Genomic DNA, 20,424 nt, shown 5'->3' on the forward strand with positions numbered 1-20,424 from the left:
AAGGTTCATAGAATTGTATTTTAAAACACACAAACAGTAGTGTACATTGGGGTTTAGGAGTGGATACTGCAAAGGTTAATTTGTATCCTGACTTTAGACAAGTTATTGTACCTCTCCAAGCTTCAGTCTTCTCATCTGTAAAATTAACTTGATAATGCTTTTTCTACCAATTCCACACACAGGATTGTTATGAAGAACATATTTATAAGCCTAAAACCCTAGACAACTGCAAGATATTACCATGAGTAAACAGAATAAGAGTATGGGAAGGTTTTCCATTAGAATCAACATTGTATTATTTAAACATGAGATGTGTTCCTTGAAAGGAGAATTTAAATCTTACATATATAATTTCTTTAAAATCTTAAATTCCGATGTTAATCATTATCCATCATTATCATTATCATTATATTGGACATGGAAGGGACCTGAGAAACCATATAGCTTAATCCTCTCATTTTATAGTCAAAGAAACTAAGAACCAGAGAGGCTTTGAATGGACTGGAAGATTTGAACCTAGATCCTCTGGATTTAAATTCAATTAATTACTGAAAGGTAGGATGGTGTGGGAGAAAGAATACCTAAAAATCAGGAGAGATCTAGATTTAAACTCTATTCCTGGCACTGTTGGTAGGTATAAGACTATATGGAAGTATCTCAGTTTCTTATTTATAAAATGAGTACAATTAATGAATATATCTTGTTTTATTGTACTTAACAACTTTTGCATTTTTTATAAATTGAAGGCCTGTGATAACTCTGCAATGAACAAATCTATGAGCATAATTTTTCCAACAGCATATGTCACATTTTGGGAATTCTCACAAAATGTCAAACCTTTTCTTTATTATTTTATCTGTTTTGGCAATTTGTGATCAGTGACCTTATATGTAATTGTATATGACTACTCTATCTACCTGGTGACCTTGACTCTCCTCAGACCTCCCTCTTCCTTAAGTCACAATAACATTAAAATTAGAATAATTAATAAACCCTTTTTGGCCTCTAAGTGTTCAAGTGAAAGGAAGTAGGCAATAGATAAGCAAACTCCATTGTTGTCTTTTTTAAGAAATTGTCACAGCTCAGTCTTCAGCAAACACAACAATCAGCTAACAACATCATGGCAAGACCCTCTTCCAGCAAAAAGTGAAAGTTCAGATGTAGCATTTTTCAGTTAAAAAATATATATTTTTAATTAAAGTATATACATTGAGTGTTTTGAATCTAATATAATTGCACACACAATACACTACAGCATAGTGTAAACATCACTTTTATATGCACTGGGAAACCAAAAAATTTGTGTGACTCAGTTTATTGTGAAACTTTTTTTATAGCAGCGGTCTGAAATTAAATACACATTATTTCCTGTAGTGCCTATCCCACTTGATTGTTGTGAGAAGCAAGTTGAATAATTCACATTAATTTTTCTTCAAGCCTTTAAGCTATGATTGAAACAATTAAGGAAGCATATCAGGAGACAATAAGGTGAATTTAGAAAGTGCAATGGATTTGGAAACAGGAAACTTGGGTTCTGGTTCTGGTTTGGATACTTTCAACCTATATGACCTCAGACAAGTCACTTAATTTCTCTGAACCTCAGTTCCCTCATCTGTAAAACAAGGGAGTTTAACCAGATGACAACTTAATGCTATGATGGACAAATATATCCTGAACTAAAGTCTTTTTTCCCTTCTTTATAGTAAAGGCAATTAAGGAAAATCCTTTAGTAATAAAAACTTCCTCTAACTCATCTATCTGATAAAATTTAGAGACACATCTACATTAAAGGGGACAGACAGGTAAGCATACTAGATAGAAGACTGGGACTATAGTCAAGAAGACTCATCTTCCTGAATATCAGACACTTCCTAGCTTTGTAGCCCTGGGCAAGTCACTTAACCTTACTTGTCTCAGTTTCCTCATCTGTATATTAAGTTAGAGAAGGAAAAGGCAAATAACTCCAATAGCTTTGCCAAGAAAACCCCGAAATGGGGTCATGTAGAATCTGACATGACTGAACAACCACAACAAAATCTTCATCTAAGAGTTCTCAAATATATATCCTTTGATTCTCACAACAACCTTGGGAAGTAGATGCTATTCTTATGTCCATTTTATAGTTGAAAAAACTGAGACAGAGAGAGGTCAAATGATTTGTTCAGGATCAAACAGCTAGTGTATGAGATTGAGTTTGAATTCAGGTCTTCATTACTCCAGACTATCTAGTATTCTACCTACCCATTTCAATATTATTCAAATAAGTGTCAGATCCTAGATTTTAACCCTGGTCTTCTGGTTCTAAACTGAGTTCTCTATCCAATATACTATACCATCAGGAAAAACAAAAATATTTAATCAGGAGAGTTCAGTGCTTTGTACTTGGTAGATGATATTCAATAAAACTTATTGAGTTCTTTAGAAATCTATGAATTTCTTTCTCGATCAATTTGCAAATAATATACTCTCCAAAGAAATGAGAATTCAATCATTGGTCAGAATTTAGTGAACACCTGTTACTTTCTTAGCATTATATTAACCCCTATGAAATACAAAAGAAGTGGGAAATGTTACCAGGTATGGGTGCGAACAGAGGATCTCTGAAAATCTAGTCTTTTCATAAAGCAAAGGAAGGGAATGAGAAGAGCGCATCTCAGGACCACTTGTCTAGATGACTTTGGAATCTCAAGAGAAGATAGCTTGATGAAATATTAATCTGTGACTTTTATGACCATGGTTTGGGGAAATCAGATGATAGAGGTCAACTCTTGTCACTTGCCACATATCATCACTGCCTTGTTACCACACATGGACTTGCCTTTCTCACCTTCTCTTGAACTTCACAGTTGCCAGTGTGGGTGACACAGCACATCCTACAGTGACTTAAGTCTGGTGACTCATAAAAAAAAGAAGACTATGGGAGGGTTCATGGGGAGACAGATAAATGTCTTCTATAAGTACATATTTAGAGATGTCAGTGACTATTTGAGGAACCTGAATCAGCTGACAGTACTACTCCCTCACTTGGATTCCTTCACTTACATTCTTTCCCACTCAGCCTATTGTCTTGACCTCTAAGAAAAAGCCACTGTGTGTGGCTGCCCTAACAACTAACTAGACCATATTAGTCTTACTTTCTGTCAAGAAAATTTCAACTCTGAAAATTCAGGAGAGAATATAGATTAATGAGAGAACAAAAAAAATCTACTAAGCTCGGCTATGGCAACCAAAAACCAGACCTAGACCTCTCTAAGATTTTTCTTATTTTGTCTTTCTGATTTGTCACTTCCTTTGGGGAAATGATCCTTTCCTCTCCACCCACTCTATTTGACTTCTAGGTTACACTGAATCTCCCAAATCTCCCAAATCAAATATATTAGGTTCTAAATGGAGGCAGCATTGGAAAGAGAAGGGGTCCACTCCCACAAAAGCTACAGGATTTGGGGACAGAGAATATCTGTTCTTGATCCTGTCTTGTTTAACTTTTTTTTAATCAATGACTTGGATAAAAGCATAGAAAGCAATGTTCATCAGATGTTCAGATAACACATCTGTAGAGTCACAACATTGATGAATTGATCTTCCAGTCTTGTTCTATGACTTTGCCTTCAAAATTTTGTGTCCTTTTTTCCTATGGCCCTGCTCATCTTTAGATCGCAGTCCTTTGCATTATCTCATAGGTTACCACCCTCGCTGCCAGGCTACCTCTTTCAGAGGGGCATTATGGTCTAATAAAAAGAACTGAGGGTTATGTTTTGTCTTGGCTCTCCTGATAATGCTATGTCTTGTCTCTCTCATTCGTAAATTGGGGACAGCAATTCCCATCTACCTTTCCATGCTGTGGTAAGGACCAAAGAAAATAATAGATTTAGAGATATCCAAAATGTTAAAAGCAGGTACAAATGATGATGTGAGACTCTAGAGGTGATAGAGTACCCTATCATCAGACGTTCTTAAAAGACAGTAGAAACTTGAGACAAGTGCCTTCCAGATGAAAAAGATGGGATAACCTCTGTGCCTCATTTTCTTTAATTGTAAAATTGGGATAATAATATCACTATAATAATATCTCAGGGTTGCTGTATCAAATAAAATAATATCTGCAAAAAGCCTGGCTCAATAAACCTTTCTTCTCTTCCCTTCCCTTCTCTGTTTCACATTTTTATCAATAACTTAGAGGCAAAGATGGCATGCTTAGAAAAAGCAAGGGTGATAGGAATTTTAGAGGGGAAATTAGCATATCAGATAAAATTCAGATAATAATAAATATATAATAAATAATATAATATATTAATAGATAATAGATATAATAGATAATATAATAATAAATAATAAAAATCAGATAAAATATCACAGTCTAAGAAGATTTCATTAACCTAGGATCTGAATTCAGTAAGATAAAATTCAAGCTGATAAATGTTTATTAAGGACCCACTACAAGTAAGACCCTGTGCTTATACACATTGGTAGTTTAGTAGGATAATAGAGACATATTAGGCTTATACTTAGGTTTCAAAAATATCTACTGTAGAAGCACAAATGATATTTGCAAAGTCATGTGAATGAGTCATGTGAAGCAGACTTGGGTTTTAATAGACTACAAACACAATGTGAGTCAGCAGTAATCCATGGCATCCAAAACAGTTTTGCTTAGATTTGTCAGGGGGGCAGCAGCTAGTTGGCACAGTAGATGAACTACCAGACCTGGAGTCAAGAAGACTCATTTTTCCTGTGTTCAAATCTGACCTCAGATCCTTCCTTGCTGTGTGACTGTGGACAAGTCATTTAATCCTGTTTGCCTCAGTTTCTTCATCTGTAAAATGAGCCAAAGAAGGAAATAGCAAACCACTCCAGTATCTTTGCCAAGAAAATCCCACATGGGGTCACAGAGAGTATCAAAAAAAAAAAATGACTGAACAACAATGAGAAAGGTAATAATCCTACTATGAACTTTAATTTGGTGAGAACCCATCTGGAATGTTGTCTTCTTTCTATACATTCTACAAAGACATTGATAAACTGAAGAAAGAAAACTAAGATGGAGAATACTGGAAACCACAACAACAGAAAAAATCAGATAAAGTAGAGACGTTTAGCCTGAAAAAGAGATAGGAAATAGGAATAGATGGGGGGGGGATAATAGAAAGAATATGATTTTCAAATATTTGAAGGATGACAATGTCACTAGAAAGAAGGATTAGACTTGCTTTTATAGACCACAAAGGGCTGGAAGCAATTAGAAGCAATGGGAAGAAGTTACAGAAATCTAGATTTTAAGTAGATGTGAAGGAAAACTTCCTAAAAATTAGAATTATCCAAGATAGACCTGGGCTAGTGAGATGGGGCTGCCTCTAGAGGTGATAGAGTACCCTCTCATCAAATGTTTTTAATAAACACTAGGAAAAAACTTTTTTTCAGGGACACTGGGAAAATGGATTCCAATTCAGTTCATACATGATCTTTGCTGGCCCTTTCAACCCTTAAGATTCAATGGGTCTATCATTCTATGTGCAAGGTAGCAGGCACACTCCCCCAAGGCAATTTAAATAGTCCCCCAGGATTACTAGTCATGGATGAACCTTTGACATTACTGATGTAGCTGCATGAATTACAACTCTCCAAGGGTCAATGATTCTACACCATGCCTATGACATCACCACAAATGCATTGGATTTGGAATGGAATTTTAGGACTGAGAAGCATTTAGAGAACAAATAGGGAGATTCTAACCTAAAAATCTTATTTGACTCTAGGCTTGATTTCATCTGGTCCTGAGAGTGATCATTGTTCTGGTTACTCCTTCAGCTCATTTTACAGATGAGAAAACTGAGGCAAACAGGATTAAATGACTTGTCCACAGTAAGGACCTGAAGCCAGATTTGAACTCAGGAAGATGAGTCTTCTTGATTCCAGTAATTTTCATCTGGTATGAATTGCCATGACTTTCCTACCAGGCATGCAAAACAATGACTTATAAATATTGATCAGTTCACAGAATAACAAAATCAAAGAACAGTCAATAACAAGGGATGATACCCTGAATCCCACAACTCAATGGAACAGCAAAATTTGACCTTTAATCAAGCCTCCTGAACCTTTCTTCCTATCTTTGTCTTCCTCTCCTCCTCTTTTGGTGCATCCCGCTCTCATTTATACAACTTCCCATTCTGTTTTTCTTACTTCCTACCTTTATCTGCCTCCACTTAACCCCCCATCTTTTCAGTCTTTTTTTTTTACTTTCCCAGTTCCCCTTCACAATCTAGAAACGAAATATATTTTTAGCATTTGTACTTGTTGAATAAAGTTTTGTTTCTAGTTCTGAATTTTGAAATGTGGATAAATTGGTAGTTTTACACACACAACACAAATGTATGTATTTACAATGTGTCTATATAGACATCAATATAGATAATATACAGATATAAATGTGTTTGTATATACATATATATAGTCTACATGAAGTTGTCATTTGTCTGTAACCTTTGAATGATTTGAGCAGAAGAGGGATGGGAAGAGAGAATTCAAAGGACCTCAATAAGAATGCTCCATTATCTGGATTAGATGTATAAGAAAGAACTCTGAAGAGCTGAAAAATGATGGAAGACGGAAAGGAAAATTAAGAGAAACTTGGGAGAACTAAGTCCAAGAAAAGGCAGTTAGTTAAGTGGAACAGTAGGTAAAGTGCAAGCCAGGAAGACTTGTCTTCCTAAATTCAAATCCAGCCTAAGGATTACTACTAGCTGTGTAACCTTGGGCAAGTCACTCAACCCTCTTTACCTCAGATTCCTCATCTGTAAAGTGATCCAGAGAGGGAAATGACTTCAATATCTGTTACAAAAATCCTAATGGAGTCACAACTGAAGTGACTGAACTACAAAAGTCCAAGAGAACTTCTCCTTCTTGAACACAAAATGAAGTCGTTCTTCATCTAGAGACAAAGTATTATAGTAATAAGAATCTGAAGGTTGGGTTTGAATTCCTGCTCAGACATTCATAGGTTCTTTTGGCTTTGACTTTTTTCATCTGAAAAATGGAGAATAATGGGGTTTTTTCCTATTTCTGAGGGTTCTTGTGGGGGAAGTACTCGTTAAATCTCAAAATGCTAAAGAAATATGAGCTGTTTATTACTATACCCAAGGTTTTGATTATAGGTGGAAATGTTTTCAGGGAGAGGCTAATCACCAGTGGTCATGTAACACAGTCACCATTATCACAAAGGAGAGTAGACTGCTTGATTATCCTCAGTAGGACTCAAATATAGATAACAATAGTTACTCTTCCAAAGTGAAACTCTCCTCTCTACCAGAACATAAAAATGGATCCATTGGGTCAGAACAAGGTCCCATCCAAGTCAGGGTTCTATCTCTAGCTCAGTTATCAAGAGATGATTCTGATTATAGTATGTTTAATGAAAATGAGTAATGAATACAATAGTTTCAGAAGAGTTGAACATGAATTATTACCCTGAGGGCAATAGATTGAGTGGGTGTGAGTAGGATTCATCATACAAGTGATGAGGGACTTAGAAAAAGAACTGGAGTGAAGTCCATCACTGAAAAAATGTACCAACCACAAAGAAAATGTTCCATTTTCAGGTCAAGTGTTCCATTGGCATCCCAATATCAGGAAAAAATGAGGAAGATCTCCAGTATATGGAGTAAGCCTCAAGGGATGAACTTTTTAGGAGAATAAGGGTAGTTCACACAGGTTAAGCAGACAAGGATGCCTTTGCAGAAGAAACATCCTCATTAATGAGAACACAGATCTATTTGAGTATCATTGGAGATAAGAGTCAGAAGGCATCTCAATTCTCACATCTGTAAGATAGGGATAATAATGCTGAATACTTCTCAAGAACTTTTGTGAGAATCAATTGAGATGATAATATTAATTATTGTTCATAAAGCCCATGGTGGGAGTTGCTAATATTATTCTCATTTTACAGATGACTTGCCAGAGCCACAGCCTCTGAAGCAGGATTTGAAGTCAGACTCTAACCATGGTTCCACCTAGTGGTATTCTAGAGGTATATGCACCCTTCATAAACCAAATCATTATATAAGCTGTTATTCCTATTTATTAGAGCAGTTAGGTGGTGTAATGGATAGAGCAACAGCCCCAGAATCAGGAGGACCTGAGTTCAAATCTGACCTCAGATACTTGACACTTATTAACTGTTGTGTAACCTTGGACAAGTCACTAAATCCTGATTGCCTCACATCCAGGACCATCTCCAGTAGTCCTGATCTATATCTGGCCCCTGGACCCAGATGGCTTTGAAGAAGAAAGTGAGGTTGTTAATTTAGCACAGCCCCCCTCACTCAAATCTATTTCATGTGCTTGTCATGGCATCACCTCCCTGAATGAAGGACAAACATCATCATCATCATCATCATCATCATCATCATCATCATTCCTTATAGTTCATTGGGGGAAGGAGGTACAGTTGTGGGTATGACCCAATTTTAATGAAAAACAAAAACTATGCCCTTTTCTTAGGTAAGTCACTGGATTTCTCTGAACCTCAGCTTCCTAATCTACAAAAGAGAACTTAGAAATACCAACCCAACCTATTGCACATGGATATTTTGAGACTCAAATGAGAGAATATTTGACACAGAATATGAGATGACAGAGCATCTGTAAGCTAGATGAAATATTGTTGAAATAGCAGTTATTTTTTCCATTATTAATTTTTATACAAACTATTCTAAGATTAAAGGAGATGGGGGGGGCAGCTAGGTGGTGCAGTGGATAGAGCAACAGCCCTGGAGTCAGGAGGACCTGAGTTCAGTTCTGACCTCATACACTTAATAATTGCCTAGCTGTGTGACTTTGGGCAAGTCACTTAACCCCATTGCCTTAAATAATTTTTTAAAAAAAGATTAAATGGGATTAGACTTGTGACTAAAATATGATGATATAAAGATAAATCTTGTTTAAAGGAACACAATACATCATCATCATCATCATCTCTTCTTCACCCTGGTATTGAACACCATAATCTGTCACTAATGAACTTATCCAGTTTCATGATATACTATCTACTTCAGAATAATGGCTAGAAATCTGGAGCTGGAGTTGAGAAGACCTGAGTTCAAATTTGACATCTATCACTTAACTTATATTTGCTTCAGTTTGCCCATCTACAAAAATGGAGCTATTAATGACATCTATTTTCCATGCTTGTTATGAAGATCAAATGAGATAATAATTGTAAACTGCTTAGGGCAATGCCTGTGACAGAGAGGGTCCTTAATAAATGATTGTTTTCTTCCTTCAAATATTCTAAATTCTGGTCAAATTGTACTCTTCACTGTCCCTTGCTTTTGACCTGCTCTCTCTCATTTCCATGTCTTTGCTCTTATCATCTTTCACAAAGGCAAATGATTCCTCTTTCCCTTTCCTATTTCTGTCTCTTCTAGTCTTTCCCTTCCAAGACCAACTAAGTTACCACCTCTTCCACAGAGCTCTCCTTGAAACACCCCCCAATTAAAAATGATTATTCCCTCCTCACATTTTTCATCCATTCTGCCTCAATCTCTCCTTTATCCTTCTTTCACTGTATCATAGCTTTGGACATGCCTATCCACAGACACCAAATTGAAAACTGTCATTCAACCAACAAATATTCATTAAGTGTCTGCTTTGTGTTAGTCACCAGTGATACAAAGACAGAAATAAAAGTCCACAAGGAGTTTACATTCTGCTGGGATATAGCATGTGCAGACATAAATAAGAGCAAGGTAATTTAAGGAGAATGGGGGGAAAGGGAGAGGGAGAGACAAATATAGAAAGACAGAGACAGAGACAGAAAGACAGAAACTGAGAGAGAGGCAGAAAGAAACTGAGAGAGAAAAAGATAGAGAAATAGAGACAGACGGACACAGAGTCAGGGAGATAGAAACAGGGAGGAAAAAGAGAGAGACAGAGACAGACAGAAAGACAGAAAGACAGAGACAGAGATAGAGAGATAGAGACACAGAGACAAATACAGAGACAGAGACAGAGAGTAGCAAGTGGAAGGATCTAAAAGAAAATGTTCCATAGAGGAAGTAGCCCCTGAACTGAGCCATAAGAAAGATGGGGCTTCTCAAAAACCAAAGGAATAATCAGGGAGAGGGTACCTTTTAGACATGGAATATAGCTTGTAGAGAGCAAGAGATGGAAAGTTGGGGAATGTCAGGTTTATATTTTATTTTAGAGATCAATCTGAGTCATTGAAGATGCTTGAACAGATGAATGGCTTGATAAGATCTCCATCTTAAAAAGACTATTTTGACAGTTGAGCGGGCAGGATGAATTAGAAAACGTTGAGGAGCCCAGTTAGGAAGCAGATACCTAAGGTCCTGGGCAAAGTCTCTTATATACCCCAACTTAGTCTTGACCAGTCAGGATCTCTCAGATCGGTTGAACAAATCAGCATGTCATCTAGATAGCTTGCCATGACATTTCTTGGAAAATGGCATTCACAAGCCACTGAAAAGTGGCAGGCATGTTTATCAGTTGGAGTTGTGTTATATAAATATAATGGATTATTATTGTGGAATAAGAAATGATGAAAGGCAATGTTTCAGGGAAACCTGGGGAAATTTGTATAAATTAAAACAGGCTAAAGTGAGCATAATGAGAAGATTTATAGTAAAATTAAAAAGTTTGTAAGGAAAAATTACTTTGAGCTATTTAGAACTCTGGATGATGCAATGGCCAACCATAATTTCAGAGGATCCATGATGAAACATGCTAGCCTCCTCCTGACAGATGGACTCAAGATGCAGAATAAGACATACATTTTATCTTGTTTTTTGGAAGCAATTGGGGTTTAATGACTGTCCAAGGGAAATTCAGTGTTTGAAGTCAAATTTGAACTTAGGTCCTCCTGACTCCTGGACTGGTGCTCTCTCCACTGCTCTATCTAACTGCTCCAAGACATATATTTTTGCACATGACTTATGAGGGGATTTGTTTTATTTGACCATATACATTTGTTAAAAAGGTTTTTAGTTTCTTTATTTTTTTCCCAACATACAGGAGCCAGAGGTAAAGACAAGTTTGAAATAAGGTAAGAAAAAAAAAAGACCAAAGAAAGAAAAGTGTTTTAAATTCTTTTAAATACATCAAAGAGGTCAGAAAGAATCCTAAATAAAAAGGACATGTTTGAAAGTTACATGTTTAATTATTATATATGTATAATCTATATCAAATTACTTGTGATCTTGTAGAGTGGGGAGAGAATGGAGGGAGAGAAAAAATTTTGGAACTCAAAAAATCTTACAAAAATGAATATCAAAAACTATCTTGGGGCAGCTAGGTGGCATAGCGAATAAAGCACCGGCCTTGGAGTTAGTAGGACCTGGGTTCAAATCCGGTCTCAGACACTTTTATCATGTACATCTTGTTTTTCCTTCATAAACCTATAACTTTCTTTTTTGTGAAAGTAATTTTATTTATCATATCAAAATGGTAATATTACATTGAATAGAAAATAAATATCTTTCACAAGTAAATTTTAAAATATTGATTTAGTAGGAAACAAAATATAAATGACAATTAAATATTCAGGTATGCATAATCACAAGGGATTTAATAGATCACTAAGCATTTTTTTGTTTTTTTTCTTCACATGGTCAAAAAAATCTAGATGAAAATACAGTTAATCATCCAGATATTTGAAATTTAAAAATACATGGTATACTAATACTTTTAACATGACTAAACTGGAATTTATCTACATCACCCCCAACAATCTACCAATCTTCCTACATTTCTGTTCAGATTACCATCATTCTTTCAATTATCTAGATTCACAATCTATCCCCTCTTCTTTTTTTGCACTTTAGGTATTTTATGTTTTTCAATTAAAGATAGGGGTTTTTTCCCTTAGGTTTTTGCAAGGCATTGGGGTTAAGTGGCTTGCCCAAGGCCACACAGCTAGGTAATTATTAAGTGTCTGAGACCAGATTTGAACCCAGGTACTCCTGACTCCAGGGCCAGTGCTTTATCCACTGTGCCACCTAGCCACCCCAGGACCTTTTTTTCATAATAATGTTTTTAAAAGTATAAAAATAGCATCTATGAGATTATAAAGGAAACTAATTGTATTGAAATATGACATCAAAATATTTAAAAAGAAAATAAGTACTTGGTCCCAGGTTGGGAGCCCCTATATAAATTCTAGAATTCTTGATCAGATTCCACCATAGAGCCTGGTTGAGTAGCATCCTTCCACCTGACTGACTAGTAGCTGGGCTTGACCACATTCTGCTGACTCAGAGTCTATGAAATTGAGGCAACATATGATTTGTATAGGCTCAAATAGTGCCCTTCCAACCCCACTGGGAATCAGGAATCATAGATTTAGACCTGTAAGGGAAATTCTCACAGAAAGCAATTTGGCAAAATTGACAAATGATAGGAATAGTCAGTTCTTGACAGTTGCAGCAAGTTAGGGATATTCATGCATTTTTGATTGAGCTGCAATGATTGGTCCATCCATTTTAAAAAGCAACTTGGAATTATGTGAAGTGACTTAAATGCCCACGCAACTTGGCCCAGATATCCCATTATTAGTCATATAGTCAAATGAGGTCAATAATAAAAAAGAAAGGCTTGATTATATTACTAAAATATTTATAAAAGTTTTTTTGTAGTAGTAAAAAGGAAAAAAGGAAGAAATCAAATGTTCTTTGGGAGTTGATTGCACATAATAAGTTGTGGAACATGATAGTAGAATATTACTGTGCTGTTAGAAACAGTAAAACTGTAAAAACAGAGTATAGGGAAATGTTTATAAATGGATATATAGTAAAATATCAAAAAGTAACATACAAAATGACTACAATAAGGTAAATGAAAGAAAAGACAATACCAAAATAAGTAAAGTTTAATGTTTTTAAATAATGACCAATCTTGATCACAAATAAAAAGGTATCAAAAGGGATCTCCTCCTTTCTTTACAGAGATGGGGGCCTATGAGCATAGAAAATTGCATATAATGATAGACTTTTTCATTATTCTAGTTAGCTTTATTAATTTGTTTCTCTTTTTTAAATTTTTGTTACAGAGGTTGATTCTTTGGTAATGGGGGCAAGAGGGTTTCATGGAGGTATGTAGATGATGCAAAAACAAAAAATAGTGATAAAAAATTTCCTAAAAACCATCTAGTTCAAATTTCTTATTTTAGAAAATTTGACAAGATCCAGAGTTATACAATTTCTTGTCACTCCTTATCTGGTAGGAGATTCTCACATTTATAGCAGGAGATTCTTGGGAATCACCGGGCAAGGGTCTCCAATCTAATGGCATGTCATACAGGGAACTACCTCTTATAGCATCAAAGTGATATTTATGGGGTTTCTCTATTCCTGAGTGAATGAGGGACTGAATTAAGAAGTATGACAACAACCAAACAGATAAGATGGTTATCCTGCTCATGTCTCTGGGAGTACTAAAGTATGGGATAGGAAGGAAAGAGAATGAGGTGACCTTTCCCCTTCTTAAAGTCCCTCTGTTTCCTTGCAGACCTTAGACCTGAAAACTTGATCAATAATCAGTGTGGGATTCAGAATTACAATGAAAAATAGAACAGAGGTTGCTAAAGACCATCTAAGGTAACTTTTAATCACATGCTTTGCCCAAGGTCTCACAAGAATCAGTATCAAAAAAAAACAGTATTGGCATCAAGTTTTCTAATTACGAATATAACAGTCTTGATACCATGCCACACCCAGCTCCCATTCTTAAATGATCAGATCCCTCTTTTGACCAACCATTATTCAGACATGTACCCTTGCCAAAAAACTATTTTATGGAGAACTCACATAGGGCAAGCGCTCACAAGGGTCAGCCTATCAAGTTTTAGATCAATAGATTTATAACCTCTGGTTTCCATAAAATCCCCACAGCAACTTGGAGGAGAAGGAAGTAGGGCTGTATTCTACTTAGAACCTGATAAAATAGCCAAGAGCCTGGGGAAAGATAGATCTTATGCTGCAGGTTCAGTGGCATTATTGGACCACCTTTCTCATTCTCAGACAGAGAAAACATTTAAAAATGGGAAGAGGAAAAACAGGCAAGATGACAAGGAGAATAGAGCTTCTCTGTGTCTGTCTTGGTCCTATCTGCTGCACTGCCCTATGAGCAATCAGCTGATTACAGGAAGAGGCTGTCAGTTTGCTGCCAGAAATAGGATACTGGACAGAAAAGTGCCAGACATTAGAAATTACAGGCTGTACTAGATCCCAAGTTGATGTAGCATGACATAAGGAAGAAAAGCTTAGTCTTAGCTCTAGAGTCCCTGAATTTTCCCCTAATGATTGGTTTTGTTGGATAGAGTGAGTCAAACTTCAATAGGAAATTACATAGCATATGTAATAGGAAACTGGCTAATGAGGGAACAAGCCAATAGTAGAGAAAGAAACATCCCAATCACCTCAGGGTTACCCTGGTCTTACTCTGGAAAAGCAAATCAATATTCTTTACCACATTTTCTTCTTCAGGTTAAAAGTTCTTAGTTCCTTCATCTCATTGCCCCTATTTCATGATCTTTAGATCCTCCATCATCCTCAAGGCCATCTTCTGGAAACTATTCAATGCTTTTCTTGAACTCATTGAAAGGAACACTATAATTTAGAGGAATGGGAGAGTGAATCTTCCCTACATTCTCCTCTTCATCTGATATACTCTTTTGTTTGCTTGCAGGAGGAGCCACAATGGTGTAACAGTCAAACTGAACAATGTGTTTCTTAGAATATCTGGTTTTGGACCAGCCTATGTAATTAATATCTAAGTACAGTCAAGGTTGTAGCTTCACAATATATATTTTATTATTTATTATCTTAGTTTTACCTGTGCTAAACATAAAATACTGTATATAGTTGAATATATTCTGTTTATTTCTGTTGGGAGTGACTCCATTATGCAACATTATTATCACTAGGACTTTGTGAATAAAATGGGAGTCTCAGAGGTAATTCCAATTGAATAAATAACACTAACCACCCACCCTAGACCAAAAAAAAGTGCAGGCATTCAAAGAAAGACAAATCTAGAGGATATGAGTATGAGAAAACTAAAGTATGAGAATCAAACTGTGTTGAATACTTCCTCCAACTTGGTACTTCTGCTCACTGGTTTAAAGAACCCTAACTTCTAGGGTGAGTATGGGTTTTGACAGATCCTAGCTCTTACTGGTATAGAGAAATCAGATTAAAAGCTAGCAATGCCATATGATTGTTTTGAGGAAGTGAGTCAGAAAAGAATCTTGAACCAGATTAAAAATGGCCATAAATGTTTAGATTAAAGGTTTATACTTTTTTTTAAAGTTTTTACAAGGCAGTGAGTTAAGTGACTTGCCCAAGGCCACACAGTTAAGTAATTATTAAGTGTCTGAGGTCAGATTTGAACTCAGGTACTCCTGACTCAAGGGCCAGTGCTCTATCCACTGTGCCACCTAGCCAACCCCTAAAGGTTTGTGCTTTATTAAGGAGATGATGGAGAGCCATTGCTCTGTCAGGACTTGGTAATGTATAAAATGTAAGAAGGAGAATGGGGGGTGAGAAAAAGAATGATCAAAGATGATTCCAAGTTTTGAGCCTGGGTGACTAGAAGGCTAGTGATGCTATCAATAGAAATAAAGACCTTAGGGAGAGAAGCACATTTGTAATAGATGGAGTTGTCCAGAAGGCAGATAGAAGGTATGGAAAGGTTTGGAAGAATGGGATAGTGAGTGAATAGAATTGCCTATCAACAGAGAGGACCCAGTTGAAGCTGAATAGCATAAATAGGACCCAGTCAGAACAGTTGCAAGCTTTTTTTGTTGTGGGGAGACAATGAATAGAGATAAATATCTAAGATAAATATATTTCTCTATACTGTGCAAGATATTACAGTAGGCATTGGCACAGATAACTGAGAAAATGTAAAAAAAAATAATTTAATGCCTATCTCACTTCTGTTTTGTAAGCATTAGTCATTCTCTCCTATTCTCCCTATCTTGACTACTTAATGGACCAATTAAACTTTGCACTCTCTTCTCTTAAATTCCTAGCCCCCTTACACACACACACACACATATGTGGGGGGGAGGGTGTATACACACACACACACACACACACACACACACACACATATATATATATATATATACATATCACCAATTATGCCCAGACAAGTCTCAACATTGGATCATTCCCACCACTCTTCACCTTTAATCCTATACATTTGCTGCTTAATGAAGGTGAAAAAAAGCATGCAACTGTTCTGACTGGGTCCTATTTATGCTATTCAGCTTCAACTGGGTCCTCTCTGCTGATAGGCAATTCTACTATACTTCCCTTATCAATTCACTATCCTGTTCTTCCAAACTTTTCCATCCCTTCTCAAACCTCCCCAAGCTATCTTTCCTCTCAGCAGAGAACCTTGTCTCATATTCTAAAGAAAAAAATTAAAGTCACTTGCTGAGAGCTCCCTCTTTTCCCCTTTTCCTCATCTAAGAATCATTCATATGCCACTCTCCCCCTTTATTCTTGTCTTACCTGATGAGGTGGCATTACTCCTTAAACTCCTCTATTTGTTCAAGTAATCCCAATCTATCCAGTCTCTTCTAAGAGATTGTTCTCCCTGTCATCCTCACTCTCATTATTTCCAATCCTTCCCTTTCTACTGGTTCATTCTCATGTCTCCCCCATTCTGAAAAAAAAAAAACCTCACTTGATCCTTCCATCCCCAATTATTACCTTGTATCTCTTCTGTCCTTTGTGGGTAAAATCCTAGAAAATAAGCTATGATTGATTCTTCCACTTTCTCTCCTCTCACTCTCTTCAGATCAGCTTCTGATCTCATCATCCCACCAAAACACTCTCTGCAAAGTTACAAATGTAAAGTTGACAAATCCAATGGTCTTTTCTCAATATTCTCCTTAACTTCTCTGCAGCCTTTGACATTATTGATCACTCTCTCCTCCTTGATTCTATGAGGTACCAATCTAAGGGAAAGGTATGGTTATATTCTAGGGATGGAAGATTAGGAGGAGAAAGTCAACAAGACTATGCCAAAGGTATAGCTGCAAGTGCTATGCAGTTTTCAAGAGATCTGAGAGTAACTGAGGTTAAAAGCTCTTGTTCAACAGCAGTCAGGAAACATTTTATGATGTATCTACATGTTGCCTACCTTTTAGAATATATATACTCTTACCCTATATTAGATTGTTTTCTGACAGGGGGAGGGGGAGGAGAGAGAAGGAGAAAAATATACAACTCAAAGCCTTGCCAAAAAAAATGATTGATTAAAACTACTATTGCATGTTGCTGTAAAAACAAAGGAATAAAAAAAATATTTAAAGTGAAAAGAATAAAAGAATATAGGTTTTAAAAGAAAGAGATTATGTATTTGCCATTTTGTGTACCTAAAACTTAGCTTTTACACAGTATCTGGCATAATAGTACGTATTTAATAAATTTTTAATTTTTAATTTAATTTAATATTAATTTAATAATTTTAATAAATATTTAATAAATACTCCTACTATGAGTTGAGCACTATGAAATATATGAAGTTTAAATAAGAGAGGGTACCTGTCCTCATTTTGTTCACCATCTATTAGTGCAATGAGACACAAACTCAGATAAGTATATATAATTTTCATTCTATATGAAATGAGAGGTCAAAAGCAAGTTCCAGAATTAGGTCCAAAATCAAAGTGTAAGATGTCACTTCTGATTAGTCCTTCTGCATTCAGCAGGTGGTGCCAGAATTGGGAAGTGAGTGGAGGGAATACTACACAACACCTGAAGATAACAATTATATGCTGCAGAATCCTCTTGAACTTAATCCCATTTACTGCCCCCTTTTACAATTAGAAAACATCTTAGCCTTCCTTTAAAACAAATCCCTCTTCCTAATTTTCTTATTTCTATCAAAGTTCAATTCATTTAGATAATAATTCAATATCTTTGAGTATCTGCCTTATTTCCTTATAAACTCAACTCAAAAAAACACATTTATAAAGCCCTTCCCACCCCCTCAGTGGCTAGTATTCTCTCTCCCTTCCTTTTATTCATGGGTCTATATTTATGTATATATATATATATATATATATATATATATATATATATATATATATGTATATTTATATATATGTTGTCTCCCCACTTAGAATGGAAACACTTTGAGGGCAGGGACTTTTGTAATTCTCTAGCCTCATCCCCTCTACCTTTCTCCAAGAGACTTTCATTCTTTCCAGATTTTTTTTCATGGCTAATACTGGGGGTCTGCAAGCCCTCAGTTCTTCCAAGGTGGCACAATCCATCACCTGCTCTGTGCTTTGCCTCACTTAAATCAATTCACAAGGAAGTCAAGACTTCACCTTTGTGATTTCGTTGGTCCTCTCAAGAACGAAGAATGAACAACATCCCCAAGGATTAGCAAAATCTTTAGTCCTTAATAAATGCTTGTTAATTGACTCCTTGCCACATGACCAGCCCTATGCTTAGCTTTCCAGTCAGTCGGGCTCACACCCTGAAAATTATCCTTGACCCCTTACTTTCCCTCCTTCCTGTTTCCAATTTCTCATCTGGTTATGTTGATTCTACCTTCATAATATCTCTAATCTCTCTCTTTCCTTCTCTCCACTAATGCAACAGTCTCTCTAGTTCAAGCCCTTGTAAGCAACTTCTTGCCTGGATGATTACAATAGCATCCTAATCAATCTCCCAGGTTCAGGTCTCTCCCCATACCAATTCAGCCTCCATAGGTACCAGCTGATATTCCTAAAGTACAAGTCTGATCAGGTCATTCTCTTAAATATTAATCTACAATAGCTCAGTAGTGACTCTGCATAAAATATACACTCCTCCATTTGACATTTAAATCACAATCTAGTTCTAGTCTATCTTTCCAGGCTTTATTATAATCAGGTTTATATAAATTGATCTCCTTCCCCCAGTACAGTACAGTACAGTACAGACAAACTTACTTGCTATTCCTCACCCACAATGTTTCATCTCCCATCTCTTTGCAAAGGCTGTGCCTTAACCCTGGAATGGCCTCCATCTCCACATATACCTCCTGAAATCCCTGGCTTCCTCTAATCCATCTCCAAAGTTACTTCCTCCTTTCTTGTTCTTGTTTTTCCCACTACTATCCCTCCCAACCCCAGATTCAAAAAAAATTACTTTGCACCAATACATCTTAACTCATTCACATATTTTCCCTTAGAAGACTATATAAGCTCCTTCCCGTGATGGAAAATGCTAGCCCTATGGAGTCTGAATACAGACCAAACATATTATTTTCCATTTTTAAAATTTGTTTTATGCTTTATGTTTTTTCCTCTTGTGATTTTTTCCCTTTTGCTCTGATTTTTCTTGCACAAAATGACTAACATGGAAATATGTTTAACACAGTTTTACATGTTTAATCTATATCAGGTTACTTGCTGTCAGGAAGAGGGGAACAGGAAGGGGAAAAGGGAGAAAAATGTGTAACTCAAAATAAAAAAAAGAATGTTGAACATTATCTTTACATGTAGTTTAAAATACACATATTTTATATATTTGCATATACATAAACATATTTATATATATAAATAATATTAAGCTCCTCAAATGGTTCCATTTTTGTTTTTACATCTTTTATTGATTATGAGTCTGATTGGAAGGAACCTACCTCTCCAGAGCATGGAATAAATATTTTGCACAGGCCTAATGCGATAACAATTCAAATCTTCTTCCAGAAGAAGGAGCAGGAGGACTGAAGAGTGTGTTCTAAGAGGTCATTTTCAGAACCTACCTGAGACCTGGCAGAGAGCCCACAGACATTTGTCAGAATTCCTTTGGTAAAGTATTGCTGTTATTATGTGGAATTGAAATCAAAGGGGGAACTGAGTCAACTGTTGGTTGATCTGGTTAATTAGTTAGAGAACTGACTCAAAGATGGCACAAGATTTAATTCAATCTAGTTCAGTTCAATCCCATAAGTCTTTATTGATTACCTTTCTGATTTCCTTCAAAATTCAGTCATTATTTCAGGTCCAAGCAACACCTCCTTAAATACACAGGGCTAAGACTCTTGTAATACATTTGTATTAAACATCATTGTGCATAATGACAGTACTGGATGTCTTCAGGAACTTCAAAGTTTCCTTTTAGCATGCCTTAATGTGTTCAGCTCAGAAGCTGGTACCAGAAAGACTTGGGTTCTAATCCCACTTCCAATACTTAGCAGATGGATAACTAGGTAAGTTGTTTAACCTCTTGGTCTCTCAATTTCCTCCTCTACAAAAAAAAGAATCAACAGCTGCCAGACCCAGCTCACAGGATTGTTGTGAAGTTCAAAAAAATAAAGTAAGGAAAGCATTTTTTAATCCACAAGCACTGAAAAAAAATGTCTATTATTATAATTTTGTTCCATTGAGTCGAACACAAA

The 20,424-nt window shown here is 36.1% G+C and overlaps 1 protein-coding gene across 1 annotated transcript in view; it reads right to left on the bottom strand.

Annotated features, from left to right (window-relative positions):
• ARHGAP25 (Rho GTPase activating protein 25) overlaps positions 1-20,424 on the bottom strand; it is a 118,060-nt gene that overhangs the window by 74,359 nt on the left and 23,277 nt on the right. The window lies entirely within an intron of this gene.

This window comes from Macrotis lagotis, chromosome 1 (assembly GCF_037893015.1).
Source record: "Macrotis lagotis isolate mMagLag1 chromosome 1, bilby.v1.9.chrom.fasta, whole genome shotgun sequence".
Taxonomy (NCBI): Eukaryota; Metazoa; Chordata; class Mammalia; order Peramelemorphia; family Peramelidae; genus Macrotis; species Macrotis lagotis.